Genomic DNA, 13018 nt, shown 5'->3' with positions numbered 1-13018 from the left:
TACTATTTCCACTGATGTATTTATAATATAACCATTGTGATCTTCTCAGCATTACATAATTTGCGTGCGAAACAAAGATGTTGAAAAAAATACTTTTCTATAGAGATGTAGCCAAAATGTATAAAATTGAAGCAAGTAAAAGAACCCGTGGTTCGCTGATTAAGTTCGCTACAAGTCAATCTTTCTAACAGGGCTGCGCTGCATTCGGACATAAAATTCCCAAGACTTTTCAAAGTAATTTCTGTTTATTGTACGTTTTCAAAGGCTAATTAAATACCTACATTCAATTATTTTGCGTGTTAAAAAGAAAATTATTCATTATGTCAAACCTAATGCCGGGTCCACACTGGAAACATCGTTAAATTTTACGATAAGTATGATAATTATCGTAAAATTTAACTATAGTGATTAAAAATAAATAAATTATAGGTAGATGTAATTTAAAAATATAAATAGTATTTTAGTATGTAGGTATACTTAAAATAAAACAAAATATTTTAATTTGAATTAGTTAAGTAGATACCCACTACTTACGGAAACATTTTTTAAATTATAACGTGGCGTTCTTCTTTATTATGTTTACAATTGTTTTTTGTGTACAATTAATAAGATAAAATTTAAAAACAAAATTACTTAAGAATTATAATTTATTTATATCTCAGAAAAAATAACAAATATATTAATAATAAGTATTACAATCTAAATTCTAAAGAACATTTTTGAAAACATTTCTGAGAAAATATATTATAACCAATAAAAAAATCTTTTTGAAAAAGTAAGACATTAGTTATAATCTCGTATATTTTCTCAGAAGTGTTTTCAAAATTATGTAGGTATGTTATATTCTTACGGGCCCACATGCCCAACGAAGGTCAAAATGGAGTTTTATGGTATTTTCACACAATAATCCTGGACATTCCTTAAACGTTGTACATAATCTATTTTTATAATTTTGAAGCCTTATTATCCTTTATATTTATCTTAAACATTTGATGACTGCATAAAGTAGTTTTATTACATAAAATAGTATTCTTTTAAACCTCTCGATCAAATGTTTTAGAATATAGTAACATTTCAGTACCTACATCCATGTGCAGTGGTATTAAGATTTTTTAGATTTATTAATTTTTAAACACATTTAAAAAACCATTAGTAAAATTTATGTCGCCATTATTATAGTGAAATATTTACGATAAAAAAATATATTAATTTAGGTGCCAGTGATTGAACTAATTAATAACCTATAAATGCACCGTTTACTATGTTCAATAAATCGACTTCAATATTATTTAAAATTGTGCATGTCTGTTGTCAGTAATATGTCAATTAGATCTTGTTCTTAAAATTATACTTATTTACCTAATATTTTATGTCCATCGGTTATAATTCAATTTTGGGTAGCCATATAATGATTACATCTTTTTGTACAAAGCATTAGATGTTTTAATCCTGTTTCATGTGTAAACTATAAATAAAATATATATGTCACTTGTAGGTAGATAAACCCACGATGGCCGCGTGGCTTAAGCGCCGGTCTATAGTGTCGAGGGTCCCGGGTTCGAATCCTGGGTCTGGCAAACTACAGATATTGTTTTTCAATTTGTGTATGAGTCAGAGTATGGAACTGATAGGTTGAGCAAGTGGCTGACATCCATTTCTCGTAAAAAACAAAATCTGTTAATACAAACCTCTACTCTGTGGAGGCCCATATTATCCTAATAGGATCGGACATGGTCGAAAGAAGTAGGTAGGTATTGTTTAATTTTCAGTACTTCATATATTTAGTTTTTTTTATATCAATATACTTATTTTCTTCGAACAAGAATCGGCAGTTAACATCAATAAAGTGTATAGACAGGTACCTAATTATTGTAGCAGTATAATTTAATGTTATTGTAATTAAGTGGAACCAATCGAACAACTTATAGATTTCTCGATGCTTTGAATCCTACACGCATTCTTTTATAGCCGAATGAACTGTTTCTTGCTCTCCATTTTTCTACTTCTCTGCTCATTCATACTTCTTTCCCAGCCCACTCCGTACACCCGCGACACTTCTGGAGATGCTTAATACAGCGAACGTCGAAATCAAATGACCAATGTTGTTATCCCACGTTTATTTTTGTATTTAATGGTATTGATTCACCAAAACCCTGCAACAGTACATATAGATAATTTTATTTCATACGTAGTACATACAGAGTATCATCGTCAACATAGATTCACTGCTCAGTAAAGCCGTCTTCTTGCTGTCTCCATTTCTCTTCTCAGTTATTAGGCTTTCGTGGCCATGAACTTCCGCTAAACTTTATAATCTCGTCGATCTAGCGGACTTTTGGTTTCTCACTAGGTACTTTTAATATCTCTTGGATACATCCAGCGATGGTCTGCTCCAGGCTCGTACACAGAAAAAGAGTTTGGGGAGAGGGGGTCTTTGAAAAAAATGTCCATAATATTTTTTTATTCTCCCCATGTCAAGTGAAATTTAGTCGATTCGGTTTATGAATGACAACAAAATCATATCGATAAATTCGACGTGTTGCAGTCGAGACGAGGTTCTATGTGCGGCATGGCTTATTTTTTTCTACAAAGTATAGATCAGGGTTGGCGAACCTATGGCACGTGGATTTTATATTGTATCTTTCCGTACACCTATACATTTACACACCATACATAAGCTGGCAACACTGCCATTGACATTATTGTTATTCCTTGAAATGATACAACAAATATAATCGTTAAAAATTGAAAACCGTTCAGTGAAGGGGAAAATATTATGAAAAAAGTGTGGTTAAAATGCTCTCACGATATCTTTGAAAATTTTGAAAATAAGGAAAAAAATATTCAAAGAACAAAAGATATGCCTTCGGCAAGAGACACGGTGGAAGAATCGCATAAACTTAATTGTAATTTTTAAACATTTTCCATAGGCTTCTTAAAAACCTTTTTTTTCGGCACGTCGGATAGTCGAAAAATAATATTTGGCAAAATATGGCACGCGCATGTAAAAAGGTTCGCCAACACTGGTATTGATGCAGGCATATAAGTACAATCTTCTTTTTTAGTGCGCTGCAGCTGATATGAAATTTTAGTTTCCACAGCTTTCATGTAACTAACCCGGTTCGATGTCCAAGTCATCAACAGTCAGTGGTGCAATATCCAGGAATGAGGCATGGCCTTCCTTAATTGCCTTCTCCGTTCCGATCCATCTTTCTCCAATCCAAGATGCCGATTTCTTGCGAATTCTTGGTTATTTAACCACTGCAACTCAGGCCTCCCAACACTTCTCCGACCAGCTTCGCAACAAAAATAATGTTAACGTCTCACAATTCTTCGTAAACTTCGTAAAGTGTTTTATTCTACACTTCATCGTCATTTTTGGTTTCAAATATCGCTCTCAGAATAATTCTATCAAAATATCCGTTTTTATATCAATCAACTGTTGATATCATTATGGTTCATTGAGCTCACGTTTACTAGTTGGATTAATCGATTTATCAATAGTGACATAGATTGCACTATCTAAACCAGTGGCGAAAGATAGACTGTGAAGATCCAACATAAAATAGTTACACACTAATCTTTATCAGACATACTAATTTGTTTTCATTGATTTAAGAATATAAATTGCAGAAATATGTTGGTTAGTTTTTAAAATTCAATTATTAAACCCTGCCTAAATAATTATAAGTAGTTTGTTCATTATATGAACGATATAAAAAGTAATCCCGGAATTCCACAAATTTTAATTCCATGATTTTGGGATTCTTTGGGAACAATTGAGCCGTAAGTCGATATTGCAAACCCTAGTCCAGTGGTGGCGAACTATGTCACGCGTGCCAATTGTGGCACGCGAGATGGTTTTGCACGGCACGCGAATGTTTTATTTTGAAGAGAGAAAAAAATATCTACAATAATAAATGATAGATCGCATTGTATAAAAAAATGGAAGGCTAATACCTACTCTTCAAGAATAAGCCATACGTTTAATCTGAATAATATATAATTGCATAGGTCGGTTCTTAGGCTTCATGTATCGCACATAATATTATCGCACTAACCTCATCAGGCGGCGGGGGATAGATGATAGATTTGCAATGCCTGAGACCATTGTAACGAGAGAATGCCTCATCTGATCGGAGCAATTGTGGTGTCAATTTGCGCGTAAAGAACCAAACTAAGTAGGTAATACAGTAACAAACAATTTCGCTTCTACCCATAAAGATGGCTGTACCAAATAAGAATCCAAAACTTGATGGAGCTTGTATTTCACTAAACTGGAATTAAATCCAGTTCTTCGATTCGATGGTGAATGTGACGTATGACGTAGTTACATCGACCAACGCTTCATTTGTTCACTCTTCCGTAATTCTGAAAACTCTGTAGTTAATGATGATGCTTACCCCACAGATATAGGTAATATATAACATTATAATATATAGGTATGTATAGATAACATTTCATATTACAATCATGCCATGCCCAGGCTAAAAATTTTAATCGTGACATCACAACTGGTTAGATAGCCTTGCAATCTTTTTGTGACTCTCATTAAAATAAAATAAAATCCTGTTTCGCATTGGAGCCTCTCCTTTCGTCTGGCCAACTGAATTCTGGTATAATAGTGATGAGATGATCAACAGATAAAAATGACATTGATACGTATGCATCATGGTAAATTCTGAAAACTCACTTTTGAGACTATTACACTAGAAGGGCGTTTCCCAATTACGTAATTGAACCACATAATCTTTCTATATTTTACATGACATAACGAACACATTAAAGAAATGCGATTTATTGTTGTTTCGAGTTATTCAAAAAATCATAGCATATATTATTATGTATCACACTTTTCGGAGTGATCTCGGATCGAAACAAGCAACGTTATGGAGTTATGGTGTTACCACTTAAAATCAACATAAGTGCCTTCTACATTAAGTTTCTCTAACTTATGCAAATAGTAACACCCCAGCGACGGTTTTGTGTGCACTGGTCTAATCGGTAGAGTAAAGTTTATGTTATATTCGTTTGTTATTGCAGATATTATGATAACAAAGTGAGTAAATTCTATTGAATTAATGAGAAATTTCGCGGAGAAAGTATGTTTGTTAGATTGTTATATACCTAAGTACTAATTTACGTGGTTTACGTAGCGCCAGTTACCTAAATAATTTGACAGAATCTCATCGGAATCTTGCGTTTATTTTTTTTCTAATTCATTCATTTTTATTTTCAAATTCTATACGATGTAAACATTTTTTATACATTCTTCGGCCAATTCAAGTGGCTAAGTTCAAGTTACTAGGGACTTAAAATATCTATTAACAGAATTAAAACATAGGTACTTAATGCAATTTAAAACGATTTAGTGTATTATGTACCATTTTCGGTTCCGAATAGTTAACAATTTTATTCGCCCACCTCATTGATTCCTTGCTCTGCATCAAACATACATTGATAAAATAATATATTTTGTTTGTCCAGTACTCACGGTTTTATAGACGGCCGGTCTATCACTCCAGCGCGTTTTTCCTGACAATAATTTACAAAAGAAAGTGTTTTAATATTATTGATTAATTTAATAAAACGCATTTTTTGTACTTATTTCACTTTTTTTTTAATAAATTTAGACCGGTTTCGTCCGCCTCAAAGGGACATTAGTATACTTAATATTGTAGAAACATTAAAGAAATCATTATTTAACTTATCATTTAAACTGATAACAGTTTAAAGAAGAAACAAGAAAGAGCTTTCGTTGAAGGCTTTTTCTAATATTAATACATAGGTAGGTACCTATTATTGTTATATATTTTTATCATCAATATATACCTAATACCTCTCGAATATATACCTAATTATTTTTTTTATTTATTCGTAGTGTTAATGTTTTAATCACGATTTTTCGTAGAATGTGTTTAACATTAACTCGTATTTCATAATAAAACATTCAATACAGCATACTGTTTAATATTATTCAATTGTAATGTAATTATGTTTATAGATATGTATTAAAAATCGCACATGTTTGGTCGTTGATAAACCCATTCTGGGTTTCACTATCACGACTATTACAATAGTTAATATCTAACTAACTAAATAATGTTTTCAAACTTAAGAATTTTGGTTAAATACAAAAATATTGCAGATTCCATAGTTGCATTTTTAGTTACTACATTACCTACCTACTCACAAGTCATAGCCTTACTAAATTACCCTATTTTAAAACTGTAGGTATCGGCCGGTATTATATAATATTAAAATTACGTAGTCAAAGAGGTAACTACCTACCTACACGACTATCTACTTGTAAAAAATGATGATATTACTATCATCTGCTATCGCCATCTGGTCTCCATTCACCAGATTGGCTGAGTGTGCAATTTGGCACAACAGCCTTCGCCAAGTCAGCTGTTGCCCCATCGCAATCTTGCTATTCTGCAAGTATCTTCGACTACGCATTTTCACTGAACTATGCTAGGGATGGGAATTCGAAAAAAGTAACGATTTCAGTAGTAGTGAACCATACCGGTAAAAGTTCATAATACTGGATAGCTACGTAGATATTAATTAATAGGTGTCATCTTGGTTATATGTAACTATTAGCAAACTCTTACGATAATATTTTTTAGGTACTAGTCGGTTATCCTGGATACAGCCGATATACTGGATTATTTGTTAGTTTGGGTTAGTTTAGGTTAGGTTAAGTTAAGTTAGGTTAGGTTATCCTAACAAATAATACAGTATATATTGGCTATTTTCAAAATGTGTTTGCCGCTTTATCCAAGATATTAGATAACTGACTAGTAGCATTTTTTACTGTTGTGAGAAATAATTTGTGACAGAAAGATGTTTTAGAGAATTCTAATCATGTGTAATCTTTCAAATGATTATAATTATAATGTCGTTGATATGCTATAGATTAAACATTTTTATTAGGGCGGGGAATGTTTTAATTGTTTAAAAATATACGTAAAAAATAAATAACAGTGTTTACTTGGTTTTCAATATTGGATTACCGGGCATCCAGTGAAGTATGGGATATAACTTTACTTATCATACAATTTGTTGAATCTCTATTTATTTTACTATACCTACGACACGACTTATATTGGACTCCCTATTGTTTATACGAAACTTTGAACTCATAATTCAAAATTCTAATGTTATAAGTTTTTTTACTATTCCAGTTGAGTAATTTTTTGCGATCTGAAAAATGGTACCTACCATACTCAAATACCCTTTATTAATAGTATTCATTTCAACATAGTTTAAATTGTGCAAAAAAGGGATTTCCAATTTGATTCAATTTCAATTCCAATTTATTTCAATTTTCAATTTATTTATTTTTTAACATATTGTGGACATTACAAATTATAAGTTTAAGACGTTCACAACATGACATTTAGAAACAAATAGTGATAACTAATGATAGTGATAAGAGTGATAGTGATTGCGTGTCTCTAACACTGGACGATATTGACGTTAGGATACATTTTTTCCACAAATGCTGTTAAAAATAGAAAATTCATCTTAAATTCAAAATTTCAACGTTAAATAATATCTACAATGTAGTTTTAAACGCGTTTTAACATGACGTAACCAGTAATCGAAACAGGTCCTTTAATGGGGTGTTTTTTTCTCCAGTAATTTACATGGGTACTTATTAATTAATATATTCACACAGGTACACAATGTGCTCCTGTTTTCAAAACTCAACCTTGTATGATCTTAATATAAATACGCTGTATTTAGAATGTGGATTTATTCGTATTTTCATTTATTTTGTGATCAATACTTTGACAGTAGGGAAAAATCGCTCATCACTAAACTACAACTCGATTTCAATCGGCGAAAAAAACACGCGATTTCTCAGCCGCCCGCGCCCCCCGCCGCCCTTCACTTTAAACCCGTCGACCGTGACGCGTAGTGACTGGAACGATTCATGAATGAATACCCCCTCCATCACTCAATGTCTAACGTAGGCCCCCCTTCCCGCGCACATCCTGCGATGTATTTTATTTTACGTAGTGTCAGACAGTCTATCAGTGTGCCCGTGTTGAATACGCGCGCTCGTTTGTGTTCGAATTTTGAAATAATTTTATTTTAGTTATTCGAAATTTAAAAGTGCAAGGATATTTTGAAATTTTACAAGTGCATACGTAGTTGTGCAGTGACGTCCCCAAAATGACTATTTTCGGACGGTGTTGATATTTCGTTATTTTTATTACGCTTCTGCAGTAATAAATAATACAATATGCAGAACTGTTGGTTTTCAATCGTGTCCGAATAATAAATTCAGCCGAGGCGGTCGAGCTGTTGTGCCGTTTCATTCATTCGTTGATCGATCGAGTGGAATAATAAAACAGATCATTTGACCCCAGCAATCAATCACCAATCAGTGCCACTGGAATTTTTTATTCATTCATTGATTCTTATTGTGTTGTCGGCCGATCAGAATCGAAGGTGAGTGAATTGATTTTATTACTTAATTTTATTGTTTCACGATACTTCGGTAGGTATATAATTTTTTTAATAGAAGACGTGGCAAAAGTATTTTTTTTTATATTATTTACCTGTTTTTTTTTTCAACGACACAATATTATAGCTGTTGATACAAGTAATACTAACATATCGCACCCCCAGTAAAATACTGTCGTAAGTCTGAAATGGGCGTTTTCGAGTTATGGATGTGGTTGGATTCGTATTTTTTTTTGCTATTTTAATAAAATACTATCGTATCTCAAACTCAAATAGTGTCGGAGAGAAAGCACTTAATACAGTACATTACTTTCCGAAAACTGTTGAATAGATAATAAAATAGTGTTGTAACTAAGTTACGACAGTATTTTACAAGAAGCTTTCTAAAAAACTAAAACAATACTTTTCAAAAAAATACTGTTGTAACTCTGTTACTACAGGAAAATCTTGAGATACAGCGTAATTTTCTCACTAATTGCATGGATATTATTGTTCCAAAGTATTCAAACAAAAAAAACTGGAAGCAGCAGAGGCAACAATTTTTGTTATCAACAATTAAATGGAAGTAAAATACAAGAAGTATGCAAAAAATACTTTATCAATACATTTGGGGTGAGTGAAAGGTACTGCTCCACTGCATGGAAAACAAGAGATCTTCTTTCCGGAACGCCAATTCCAGAACAAAGAGATCACAAAAATCACAAAAAATTAGTGATGTTTAAAAAAATGATATAAGAGCTCACATTAAGTCTTTCCCAGTGATCGAGTAACATTATTTGCGTGCACAGATGTCCAAATTGTATTTAGATGGTAAATTAACAATTGCTGAAATGTATCGGTTATACAAAAAACAACAAGCTGACAGCAATATGCCATTTGGAAAAGAACACTATTATACGCATCTATATTTAATGACGAATTTAATATTGGCTTCTTTAAGCCTAAAAAAAGATTTGTGCGTTGAATGCGACCTATACAATAATTCTTCACCACCAGATGAAAAAAAAACAACTTCAAGAAAAATATGAGACACATCAACCTGGAAAAAAGACGCAAGGGATGAAAAGATCAAAGACGTAGCAGAGTCCCGAACTAATGGCTAAAATAGCGTCATTAATGTAGCTGTATATGATTTGCAGGCTGTTTTACCGCTTCCTTGCGAAAATGTGTCAACTTTCTATTATAAACGAAAGTTTGGCAATGTACAATCGTACAGTCTATAATATCACTGAAAATATTGCAAACTGATACATGTGGGACGAGAGTCAAGCTGCATGAGGATCCAATAAAATTGGTAGCTGTGTACTCGATTACAATGCATGTAAAAAATATCACCACAATGAGCATTTTATTTTTTACAGTGACAATTGTGCCGGGCAGAATAAAAATAAATACATTGCTGCAATGTATTTATATGCCACCGGGAATTCACAAAAAAATACAACGATCTCTCATAAGTTTTTGGTCACCGGGCATAAACAAAATGAAGGCGATATCGTCCATTCTACAATTGAGCAGCAGAAGACCAGGGCTCTAAAAAGTGGACCAATATTTGTGCCCAGCCAAATGATTACCATTGTACAAACAAGTAAGAAAACAGGACAACCATACATAGTTAAACCCATGACGACAAATAATTTTCTCAACATGAAAAAACTAGCAGATGAAATCGGTAAAAATTACAACACGGATGAAAATGGAGAAGCATTAAAAAAGGCAGAAGATTAAAGTTATAAAAGTAGACAGAGACTATCCATACATTATTTTTTTTAAAACCAGTTATCATGAAGAATGTAGGAAATTGAATGTTCGACAACAGCAAATAGGCAAACCGTTACCAATGGATGGTCTCAATATATCCAAAGCATATCAAGAGTGGCCAAAAATAACGACAATTAAAAAGAAGGATTTGCTTTCCTTTGCACCGCTAAACATCGTGAATTTTATTATGATTTTTTGCTTCTCTCCCAAGTGATGTTTAAAAATTAAAAATCGTATGTAAAAAAATTATTTTCCCATTAAATTAAATAATTAAGTATTTTTTTGTTGTTTTGAACTAATAATTGTATTTTTCTTTTTTTTCAATAAATATTTAAAGATTGTACCATAACTTAATATTTTGAAAACCTTCCTTTACAGTGCCCAACAAATTAGTTGAAATTATTAGAGTGATGGTAGGGAAATTTACATAGAAAGTATTGAGTTGATTCAAATTTTACCATGAAATTGTCAAATATCCTAATAAAATACAGTCGTAACTCAGAAATATTCAAATATCTCCGTTTGTATATGTTTTAGAGAAAAATGATGAATACAGTTGAAAATAGATCACGTTTTTCCATAAAAATGAGTAATAATTTTTACATTCAGACTTTTCCTGTATTTACAAAGAATATTTGAAACTTCAAATGGCTCTCCTGCAAAATGCCAATTTTGACTTACTACAGTATTTTACTGGGGGTGCGATATATATATATATATATATATAGAAATAGGTAGGTACATAATTATACTTAATAAAATATTTTCTTATTCAAGAATCAAGACATTAAGATTTATCAATGTCACATTCGTTGAAAATACACATCTTGCGAAATATACCAATTTTAGGAAAAGTCCTCGAAAAGAAATCGTGAACCCATATCGCATACCGAGCAATTGCCTGGCTTGAGTCTTCGCTCAGCTTAATTGATAGGTAACCTACTCGTGTGACATGCGATAGCTGAGGACCAGTGGCGCACCCAGGATTTAATATTGGGGGGGGGGCAAGGAGGAGAATGTAAATTAGTCCCATAGGATCTTTTCTTCTTCACAGCCTAATTTCTCGTTTATCGGCCTTTTGTCTATTGCACTTGTCTATTATCGGTGTACCTACACCATGGTCCCCACATCTTGAAACGGGCCCTCAGACTAGGATATTTGGCGGGCCACCTACCTACCGCTAAGATTAAAGGCAGTGTGAAACACTACATTAACGTTTTTCAAATTGTGTTTTAGTTCAAATTAAGGGTACTCATACAGTGAATTATTGGCGATTTTCAATACATCTACTTTAATGATGGAGCTGTCGAGTGTGGACTCAAAATAATCAAAAAATATATTGCACAATTATATAATTGAAAATGTTCATGCCCATGAAGTATAATAGCGCCGCAGGCGAATTTTTTTACTATTAAAGCTAATTTATGATGTGTGTTTATCTCACTTATCTGGTCAACCCGGCACGCCGGGCCCCCCCAACCCGGGCCCCCAGGCTAGAGCCCTGTCAGCCCTCCCCAGCCATGACCTATACTACTCCGGAATTCGGGTGGACACCGAGAATTTTTTGACAGTTCCATTAGGGATTGGGTTTCTAAAAAAACCTGACATTAGTGTTTCGAAATTTTTGTGTTAGAAATTAAAATCTAAGAAATTTTTCTAAAAAGGGTGCTGGAGAATTACAAATCATTTTTTTGCCATGTTTTTATTTGTCTAAGCCCAATGGTATAGTTTATCGGCTTTCAATTTCAATGTTTAAAATCATTCTGATATATTTGGGGGGTGCCAGGGCCCCTTGCCCCCCCCTGGGTGCGCCACTGATGAGGACTGTGTAATATCACATTAGCTCCAATATTTTTCAATGATTTTTCTAATCAGTATGCTTGTGACCAGTGGTGATTTTCTATAAAGTAACCGAGGGGGTCTTTTCGTCAGCAAGATTGTAAATTAAAAAATATGCATAACGTCCCACCAGCACCGTAGTACCTATATAATTTATAGTGGTTTATCGCATAGGCAGCATTTTCGGAAGGGCATCCAAACCTGTCAGTGCCTCCGACAGTTATTTTGAGCTATAAACCTATCTTCATATATCGCATTCAATATCAATAACTTGAAAGTTGTAGAATAATTCATAAAAACTCGTTTCCAAACCATTCTACCTACTTAATGGAGTTTTACCACGTAAGCGGTAGTTCAATTAATATAATTTATAATACATATTATGTACTAAACCATTTCTTTTATTCAACGAATAATTCACAAGATTTGAGAATGTAACATTCCATATATTGAACATACATAACTTGAAAACACTTCAGATATATATATACACATTGGAAAAAATATATTTGAAAAAAATACGATGCTCGACGGGATTTGAACCCGAATATCTGGTGGATTTTTTCTAGGGGGTATATTATCTGAGGTATTTTCAAGTTCAAAAAATATATGTGTTCGTTTCATTTCCATTCCACTCAAAATAAACAGGAAAATTGTAGACAAAGCACGTACATATCTATCTACCTGGTTAATTTATAAATAAAATACAACAAGATTTCAGGTTTGAATATTAAGGTATCTGTTATGCGGCATATTTCTACTATACATGGGGAGCATAAAATATATGTAGGTTATATAAAATGGTTAAATCCATGTGTTATTTTGATAAACTTTTTTATGAAATATAATTTGCAAAAACAAATTTGTGAAGTAGATCCAGCCTTGGGAATCAGAACCTACTATCCCGCGGCTTTAGGGGCGAGCGTTCTGTGTTCTG

The 13018-nt window shown here is 32.8% G+C and overlaps 1 protein-coding gene across 4 annotated transcripts in view; it reads left to right on the top strand.

Moving 5' to 3' along the window:
• The window catches only part of LOC147064886 (uncharacterized), a 303047-nt gene that overhangs the window by 32664 nt on the left and 257365 nt on the right, over positions 1–13018 (top strand). For 2 of the 4 annotated variants that reach the window (XM_085958186.1, XM_085958185.1), the window contains exon 1: positions 8030–8466. The exons of the other annotated variants lie outside the window; for them this stretch is intronic. The gene's annotated coding sequence lies outside the window, so the exon portion shown is untranslated. Of the gene's footprint in view, positions 1–8029; positions 8467–13018 lie in introns of those variants that run through there. 4 annotated transcript variants of the gene reach the window in all.

The sequence above is a fragment of the Rhyacophila brunnea genome, unplaced genomic scaffold (assembly GCF_057557595.1).
Source record: "Rhyacophila brunnea isolate RB1 unplaced genomic scaffold, BYU_Rbru_1.0 scaffold_7, whole genome shotgun sequence".
In the NCBI taxonomy this organism is placed as follows: domain Eukaryota; kingdom Metazoa; phylum Arthropoda; class Insecta; order Trichoptera; family Rhyacophilidae; genus Rhyacophila; species Rhyacophila brunnea.
The sequence above is the reverse complement of the archived record's forward strand: the minus strand, read 5'-3'. Positions and strand labels throughout refer to the sequence as shown.